Source organism: Bubalus kerabau, chromosome 19 (assembly GCF_029407905.1).
Source record: "Bubalus kerabau isolate K-KA32 ecotype Philippines breed swamp buffalo chromosome 19, PCC_UOA_SB_1v2, whole genome shotgun sequence".
Taxonomy (NCBI): Eukaryota; Metazoa; Chordata; class Mammalia; order Artiodactyla; family Bovidae; genus Bubalus; species Bubalus kerabau.
In genome coordinates this window covers 60,973,878-60,983,856 of record NC_073642.1, presented here as the reverse complement: position 1 = coordinate 60,983,856, position 9,979 = coordinate 60,973,878, and positions in this window count along the sequence as shown.

The following is a 9,979-nucleotide window of genomic DNA, read 5'->3' as shown; positions in this document are numbered from 1 at the left end:
AATGAGAGGTGGACACAGGGAAGAATAGGGGCTCCAGGCCCGGCCACCTGGAGATGCTGGCACTGTGCCAGGGCATCCCCAAGACCCATCAGAAGGAATCACAGGACTCGGAAGACCTCTTCGATGATTTATTACAGTGAAAGGGTACAGACTTTTATTAAAGTGAAGATAAAAGGTGCACAGGGCAGAGTCCGGGAGAGATGGATTCCCAGCTGCCCCTCCCTAGTGGACCCTCTTGGACAGCAGTTCATTCTCCCACACCGATGTGACATGTGCCAAGTGATGCCCACCGGGGATGCTAACTTGGGCCGTGGTGTCTAGGGTCTTTATTGGAGGCCAGTGGAGGAGGTGCTTACTATCCAGCTACTCAGTCCCCAGCACCCAGGGGTCAAACTGATCTAGGGTACCCAGGGCCAGAGGCAGCCCTGGTGGGGCCTGAGAAGCTTGGGTTGTTAGTGATGATCCTGTCCACACAGAGCCCGACTAGGCGATCTAGGAGATCCTGTGTGAGTCACAGACAAGCCCCGCCTGGCAGGAAGCTGTTGCCTGAATCTGCAGCCCCCAGTGGCCTGCTAAATGCTGATATGCAGGGGGCAGTGAGGGCCACTGGGAGGAGCAGGGGCACAGAGTACAGACCAGCTCCTGAGACTCCCCTTCCCCACCCAGCACCCAGGGCGCTGAGTGTGGGCACGGAGTGCTGAGTTCAGTGTCTGTCCACGGCTGCTCCCGCATCCTTTGGGCAGGGGTCCATCCTCCATCCATCCACTGTTGTGATGGTGCTGTCCTTGCCCCATGGGGTTGGGGGGGCACAGACTGGGCTAGAGGCTCACAGAAGACCCTGGGCACTGGGGCAGGGAGTTCCTGGGTCCCAGTTACCCATGGGATGGTCTCAGGGAGGAAGAAAGAAGGAGCTTCGGGTGCGCGCAGCTCCTCGGCCGCATTGACTCAATGTCCTGTGGGAAGGGAGCTCCTAGAGAAAGTCAGAGAGGGCCAAGAGTAGGGGTCCTGGAAGCAGGGTCTAAGCGGGGGCTGCCTGCAGCTCAGTAGAGCCTCTGGCCAGAAGGAATATCACTTTTGCATGCACACACTTGAGTGTGTGTGCGTGCGTGTTTGTGTGTACACACAAGTGCAGTGCAACCCATCAGGGCCTGCCACACACTCAAAGCCAAAGTACAGCTCTTGCTGCACCCTGACTGTTGAGCACAACCCAAGGCCCCACAGGGCCCCCAGCCATTCAGACGGGCCACCTCCATCACCTGTGCACCAGGAGCTGGCCTTGATGGGACTTGGGTGCAGCAAAGATGACCTAGCGAGAAGGGCTGGTTGGCGCTGGCTGGCGGCCACCAAGATCATTGTCATCCCAGACCCAGCGCAGGCACTGCCTCCTAATGACCCAGGAGATGCCCTGCTCTGCACCTCCCTGGCCCCCGGGCAGATTCCACTCTCCCCATAGAGTGTCCTGGGGCTCAACCAGGACGCTCATCAGGCCCACAGGAGTCGCATCTTAGTCAGACCTGTACCCCGTCACCATCCATCCAAGTAGTAAGCCTCTGTGGTTTGCCGAGTGGGAGTCTAAGCACTGGGGACACAGCACGAAACAAGGCAGAGATACTGGCCCTCATGACATGCCCCATGCTGCGATGGAGGGAGCCCTCGGTGAAGGCTGATTCAGTGCCACAGTGTGAAAGAAACTGCCATGGATAACCAACAAGGACCTACTGTGGAGCACACGGAATTCTGTTCAGTGCTCTGTGGCAGCCTGGATGGGAGGGGAGTTTTGGGGAGAATGGATGCAAGTATTAATATGTGTATTAATATGTGTATTAATATGTGTATTAATATGTGTATTAATATGTGTATGGCTGAGTCCCCTCACTGGTCGTCTGAAACTATCGCATCTATCACAGTTGTTAATCAGCTACGTACTCAGTCGCTCAGTAGCGTCTGACTCTGCAGCTTCTTGGGTTGTAGCCCGCCAGGTTCCTCTGCCCATGGGATTTTCCAGGCAAGAGGACTGGAGTGAGGTGCCATTTCCTACTCCGGAAATCTTCCTGTTCCAGGGATGGAACCCTTGTCCCTTGCATCTCCTGCACTGGCAGCCATAGTCTTTACCACTACCACCACCCGGGAAGCCCGTTAAGCGACTCTACCCCTATACAAAATAAAAAGGTTTAAAAAAAAAAAAAAAGAAAGAAACACTAAAAATGGGTGTGTTAGACTAGTAGTAGCTATATAAACTTCTTTTCGGACTTAATGTGACAATATACAAATATTTAGTATCTCTGACCAAGAGCACTTCTTAGAATCTACCTGCAGTGGTTTCCTGGGGTCACCATGACAACGCAACACAGCTTTGATGGCTGAAAACAACAGAAGTCTATTCTCTCCCAGCTCTGGAGGCTGAAGTCTAAAAGCAGGTGTTGGCAGGGCCAGGTTGCCTTCAAGGACTCTCAAGGAAGACCCGTTCTTCACTTCTCCAGCTTCTGGTGTTTGCTGGGTTCCTTGGCTTCTGGTTGCATCACCCTGATCTCTGCCTCTATCGTCACGTCACCTTCTCCTCTGTGTCTGTGTCGCCTTTTCTGTCTCATATAAAGACATTTGTCATTGGGTTTAGACTCTCCCAGATATTCCAGGATCATCTCCCTGCCTCATTTCTGCAAAGTCTCCTTTTCCAATTAAAGTCACCTTCCCCCGTGGCAGAATGGTAAAGAATCCGCCTGCCAATGAAGGAGACGCTGGAGATGGAGGTTTGATCCCTGGGTTAGGAAGGTCCTCTGGAGAAGGAAATGGCGACCCACTCCACTATTCTTGCCTAGAGAATCCCATGGAGAGAGGAGCCTGGCGGGCTACAGTCCACGGGGTCCCTAGAGTCAGACACTAGTAAGCGACTGAGCACATGTGAGCATATGCAAGTCCCAGGGATTAGTATCTGACGTATCTTTTGGGGGACTACCATTCAACCTTCTACATTAGCCTATGGCAAAAACCTCTCCCATTTTGTAAAAAACCTCCCTCATTAAAAAGGTTAAAATAAACTTTTTGCACAAACATCTTTAACCTTGTATAAAACTTACCATTGAAAACAGACCACCAGTTAAACAATAGCATAATTAAGCAAAATTTAGTACAACACAGAATCGATTACTGTCACAGCCATTACAAACATTTCCAAAGTTTCATAACATGAGGATGCTCATATTGTGATACTGTAAGTGGAAAAAAGCAGAACATAAAGTTTTCTTTAATGTCTGATTTGAAATATGCAAAATCATTTGAAGAATAATAAGTAAAAGAAAATATGCCTTATGAAAAGTATTTGTCATCTGTGAATGGCTTATTTTTTCCCCCTCCTTCTAGTCCTTTAAAGGAACACAAATTGTTTTTATAATTTGAGAAAGTTTTGTTTAAAAAAAAACACAGAAATTTAAACATGGTGATTGATCACCTACATTTATTTGGGCTTCCTCTCAAAACTAAAAGTAAAGGAAGTAAAGGAATTTTAAAAAGATACAAAATAGATATAAATGGTAAATAACACGAAGGCAAAGGACAAGAAGGAAGAGAGGAGACGAGTGAAGTGGAGAGGAGTTGGTCAGTTTTGAGGGGCTGGGAAGTGTATGCAGAGCTCCGGGCACCACACAGGCTAAGCGGGGAGCATGGGCGGACAGTGAGCATGTGAGGCCAGAGACCCGCAGGACACCGCCCGCTCCCCCATCCAATCCCAGGGGCCTCAGCCCCCAGGACAGGGGACAGTGAGTCCAGCAGAGGGCATGGGCTGAAAACCAGAGAGGCGGGTGGAAATCGATACGCCGGCCAAAGAGCTCCCAGCCTCCACTCCAGTTTCTAGAAGATAGACAGGCTCACACCTCCTAGGTGGGATGGGAGAGTCTTCTCTGGAGAAATTAAATGGCCTCAGAAAAGAGACATGCAAGTACTGACACTTGAGATTCGAGAGTTCACCAGCAAAAGGTCAGCTCAGCACCCAGTTGCTGTACTGGAAATCCACAGCAGTCAGCAGCTCTAACCTCACACACCCCACATACACTGTCTCTCTACAAATACACACACACACACTGCCTCCAATCCTCTATTCAATATCAATCTCCTAATGGGTTCTTTACTTTTCAAATGGGAGGCAGCAGCTAAAGGGTCTCCACCTGGAGAGTTTCCAGCACAAAGGAGAGGCCAGAACAGACAAATGAAGAGGAAACCTGGACGCCCAGGGAGAATGCAGACGTGTTTTAAAAGAGTGGTTTGGGGGGAAAAAAAAAGGGTGTAAGTAATACCCTCAGATATGCAGATAACACCACACTTTTGACAGAAAGCGAAGAAGAACTAAAGACCCTTGCCGAGGTCCAGCTGCGGCTGATCCAGGGTATTCAAAGGGGAGATGGTGTCGGTGATTAATTTAAATATTAATCAAAGATATAAAGAGTAATAGAATGAGGATAGCTCAGTAGGAAAATTCAGTGGAGAAAAGAGGCTGAGTAGCTTGGTTTACGTGGAAAATCAATATAACCTGTGACACCAGGTTAGCTCTGACCACGGAGGCCGCAGGTGCCCTCTCGAATAGCGGAAGGTGCCCCACCTTAGACACCTTCTCAAGTGGGTCTTAGAAGCCCAGGCAAATATATGGTTGCAGAGGACCGCTGCGCTCCAGATGGAGACTCAGCTGGAAATTGAGAAAAAGAATGACATGGGGAATCCAAGCTTTGGTGAGCAAGGCCCGTAGCTTTATTTTCAACAGGGGTTTTTATACCCTAAGTTACACATAGAGGATAATAGGGCGTGCAAAGTCAGCAGTCTTTGATCCTTATCAAAAACCAGGGTTTCTTTCCTGCAAATTTATCGCATACAAATGATTTAGGTGATTTATATCATCTTCTGGCCAGAAGGCCTGTTAACATTTTATGACTCTGACAAAGGCTTGTCAACCATAAGACTTATTTTCTCTAAGAGTAATTATTTTACGGTTTGGCGCCATCTTCCGAAGGTGTTAGATAAAGTTGCATTCCTATAGGGCAGAGGTGCAGTGGGTTTACAACAAAGGAAAGAATTTATTACCTTAAGGGTCTAAAGTTGCTAACACCAAGGCCACTACTTATTTTTTCTACATACCAACTATATTAATTAATACACATTCAAGGATACAACACAGGGGATGTGGAAACTTGGCAGCAAGCATTGGCTCATCAATGAAATCTTTTACTAGTTTTATTCTGACAGTTTCTAACTCTCTGAGAGGCTCTAAGCTATTTGAATATCTTAAACTTCCCGTGCCTCTCGAGGCTGAGAGACTGTAAACAATCATATGCATAGCTGTAGGAGTCCAGGTAAACTTGTCAGGCGAGTTAGAGAGCTATCTGAGGGGTTTAGATTTAAACACTCCTAATGCCCAGAAATTTTATTAATTGGAGCTGTAAGTTAACTCTTTATCAGAGAGAGATGGTGGTGGGGGACAGCCCCCAGTAAAGTCAGAGGTGAGAGCACAAAGCAATAAAGTAGGCAGACTCTGGTTTTTGGGGGTAGATGCTCGAGAATATCCAGGGGGACTCCTGAGGCTCGATCCTGCCTTTGCGTATGCCAAATCTCCTTCCTCATGACCTTTGTCATGAGTGGAGTGCCTCTCTCCGGCTCCCGGCAGACCCTCTTGATGAAAGTGAAAGAGGAGAGTGAAAAAGTTGGCTTAAAACTCAACATTCAGAAAACGGAGATCATGGCATCTTGTCCCATCACTTCATGGCAAATTGATGGGGAAACAATGGAAACAGTGACAGACTTTATTTTGGGGGGCTATAAAATCACTGCAGATGGTGACTGCAGCCATGAAATTAAAAGACGCTTACTCCTTGGAAGAAAAGTTATGACCAACCTAGACAGCATATTAAAAAGCAGAGACATTACTTTGCCAACAAAGGTCCATCTAGTCATAGCTTTTACTCCAGTAGTCATGTAAGGATGTGAGAGTTGAACTATAATGAAAGCTGAGTGCCAAAGAATAGATGCTTTTGAACTGTGGTGATGGAGAAGACTCTTGAGAGTCCCTTGGACTGCAAGGAGATCCAACCAATCCATCCTGAAGGAAATCAGTCCTGAATATTCATTGGAAGGACTGATGCTGAAGCTGAAACTCCAATACTTTGGCCACCTGATACGAAGAACTGACTTATTGGAAAAGACCCTGATGCTGGGAAAGATTGAAGGCTGGAGAAGAAGGGGAAGACAGAGGATGAGATGGTTGGATGGCATCGCCAAATCAATGGACATGAGTTTGAGTAAACTCTGGGAGTTGGTGATGGACAGGGAGGCCTGGCATGCTGCAGTCCTTGGGGTCGCAAAAAATCGGACACGACTGAGTGATAGAACTGAACTGAACTAATATCCTCAAAGTTAAGGTATTGTATTCATGAAAGATAAAGATAGAACAAGTGGCTATAAAAAGGATGCATTCACCCTCATTAAGATGGCTAAAAACCAAACAACAAACAACAACAACACACAAAACCCAGAAAATAGCAAGTGTTGGAGAGGCTAAGGAGAAACTGGAAAGCTTGTGCACTGTTGGTAGGAATGTCAAATAGAACAGCCACTGTGGAAAAGAGTATGGCAGCTCCTCAAAAATTAAACATAGAATCAACATAAAATCCAGTAATTCCACTTCTGGGTATATACCACAAAGAACTGAAAGCAGAGTCTCAAAGTTATTCTGTACACCCACATCCATAGTAGCATTGTTCACAACAGTCAAAAACTGGAAGCAACCCAAACGTCTAGGGATGAATAAGTGAGTAAACAAACGTGGCACAGGCACACAATGGATTACTGTGCTTAGTCGCTCAGTCGTGTCTGACTCTTATGAGTCCCTGTGGACTGGAGCCCACCAGGCTCCTCTGTCCATGGGATTTTTCAGGTAGGAATACTGGAGTGGATTGCCATTGCAGGCAAGCCTGACCCAGGGATCAAACCCGTGTCTCTTGGCGGGTGGATTCTTTACCACTTCGCCACCTGGAAAGTCCTAATGGATTATTCAGTTCAGTTCAGTTGCTCAGTCATGTCTGACTCTTTGCGACCCCATGAATCGCAGCACGCCAGGCCTCTTTGTCCATTACCAACTCCTGGAGTTCACTCAAACTCATGTCCATCGAGTCAGTGACGCCATCCAGCCATCTCATCCTCTGTTGTCCCCTTCTCCTCCTGCCCCCAATCCCTCCATTATCCAGCCTTAAAAAAAGAATGACATGGGTTTCCGTAGTGGTCCATTGGTTAAGAATCTGCTTACCAAACCAGGGGACACAGGTTCGATCCCTGGTCCAGGAACTGCCTTGGGGCAACCAAGCACATGCACCACAACCCCTGAACTGATACATCCTGGAGCCTGTGCTCCGAAACAAGAGACGCCACCACAGTGAGAAGCCCACGCACTGCAGCTCGAGAGTAGCCCCACTTGCCACAACTAGACAAAGTCCACACAGCAACGGAAGACCCAGTGCAGCCATAAATAAATAAATAACACAATCCACCACACAGATGAACTGTAAGGACACTATGCTGTATGTAAAAGAAACCATTTACAAAAGGATAAACATTATGGAATTCCACTTCGAGGCACTACCTGGAGTGTCAAGTTCATAGAGACAGAAAGTAACAGGGTGGTTGCCAGAGCTGTGGCGGGGGGTGGTGGATCGGGGAATTGTTTGACGGGTAAAGAGTTTCAGTTTTAGAAGATGAAAGGAGTTCTGGGGATGGATGGTGTGGTTATACGACAGTGTGAACGTACTTGAAAATGGCTACGATAGTAAATATTATTTTTTGAAAAGATTAATCATTTAACAAAAGCCCTTAGAAACTGTTTTAAACAGGTAGCAGAATTAAAGGTTGGAAGATGGGAACTTCCCTGGAGGTCCAGTGATTAAGGCTCTGCGCTTGCACTGCAGGGGCTGGCGGTGCAGCTCAGGAGGAAGTAAGATCCCACACACCCCTGGTGCAACCAAAAAAGGTGGTGGGGGCCAGGAATTGGAAGATCTCTGCTCTACTATGACCTCAGTAGAGACTTTTTCCCTAAGGACCCAATCAAAAAATGTCCCTTTCTATACCCTTACACTGACTTTTTTACTTCTTAGCTCTTAACCCACCTAACCAATAATTGGTCCACTTACCAGCTGTTCTCTCTTTCTCTCCCTCTACTGGACTACGATCCCCATGAGAACAGAAACGTTTTCTGCACTGTTTCCTGCTCTACCCCACAAACCTGGGACAATGACAGAATCAGGAGAGACAGATGGCAAATATTTATGGGAGAGACAGGGAAAAGAAAGTCAGGGTAACCTCCCGAAGAGGAGAATGAAAAGATAGGGACTTTGAAAACAGCAGAGAAAAGGCAAGAAAACTATGAGGTTGTTCTAGAACCCTAACATCTGACATATAGGAATCAGAAAGAGAAACAGGAAAAGTCAGGGTAGGGAAATTCCCGAAGAAGTACTGGGAAAATTTTTCAGAAGTGAAAAACAGGACTCTCTAGATTGAAAGCCAGTGAAGGGAAAACAAAAGAGATTCACACTAAGGCACATACACCAGGGATAAAGAAAAGATCTTAAAGAGGACTTTTCCTATAAAGGAATCATCAAAGATCAGGACTCAGAATAGCATCAGATTTCCCACTAACAGCACTGGAAGCTGGAAGGCAATGAAGCAACATCATCAAAATTTAAAAGGGAAATCTCTTCTGATCCAGACAAGCTACCAAATCTAGCACACAAGCAAAATGAAACCTTCTCAGACAAGCTGATCTCCAAAAGTGGACTTCCTATGCACCTTCTTTAGAAAGGTTTTGCAGGATGTGCTCCAGTAGAGCAAAGGGATAAACTGAAAAAGACAAAGACTCAGGATGTAGGGAACACAGAAACCAACACTGGGAAGACATGAAGGGAGTCCAAGAATACTGACAGGACAACCAGAGGACAGCTGAAGAGTGGAGGACTCCAGGAAGAGCTTGGGAGGAGATGGATGGGGGACAGAGGAAAGGCACATTTATTTATTCCATGATTCTGTTTGAAAACTGCATTGATGGAGAGATGTCAGACTACTGTGTAAAGATTAAATATGAAATCAACCAGAAAATAATCAAATTAAAAAGACAATCATTATATCACTTATATGCGGAATCTGAAAAGGTAGAACTCAAAGAAATATAGAATAGAATGTTGGTTGCCAGAGCCTGGGGGATGGGGGAAATGGAGAGATGTTGGTCAAAGTGTACAAGTTTCTAGTTACAGAATGAGTAAGATCTGGGGATATAATCTACAGCACGGTGGATATGGTGAACAATACTCTATTATATATCTGAAAGTTGCTAAGAGATTGGATTTTAAATGTTCTCTCTACCAAAAATAAATGGCAATTATGTAAGGTGATGGATGTGTGGATGTCTTAACCAGCCCTACTGTGGTCATCGTCTTGAAGCAGATCAATGTATCAAATCATCACACTGTACACCTTAAACTTACACAATGTTATACGTCAATTTTATCTCAATACAAGAATGAAAATGAAAAAGGCAAGTGTTAATAAAGGGAAGGAAAAGTTGCACAAGAAAGAGATACAGCATTTGGCTTATCAGTGAAAAAAAATATAATAGTCATAATAATAATAATGCAAACACTGACTATCAATTTAACCCCAAATTGTTATAACTGTATGGGAAATAAAGTAGAAGGGGGCAGGGGGGACATTGATGAGGATATAAGAGCACTGGATCCTTGTCTAGGAAAACAGGAAAGAGATCGGATGTTTGAAATTAGTTAGCAAAGAAAGAGCAAAGAAGCATAATATTAAGAAACATGGAGGCGAAAAGAAGAAATAGCTTAGGGAAACAGGTGAAAGACGGCATTGCAACGTTCATTGTCTGTCAGTATCATTTGACTTTGACATGTATTGTCTTATTAAAAAGTGGATTTAACTAATAGTTTAAAAATACCAGTGA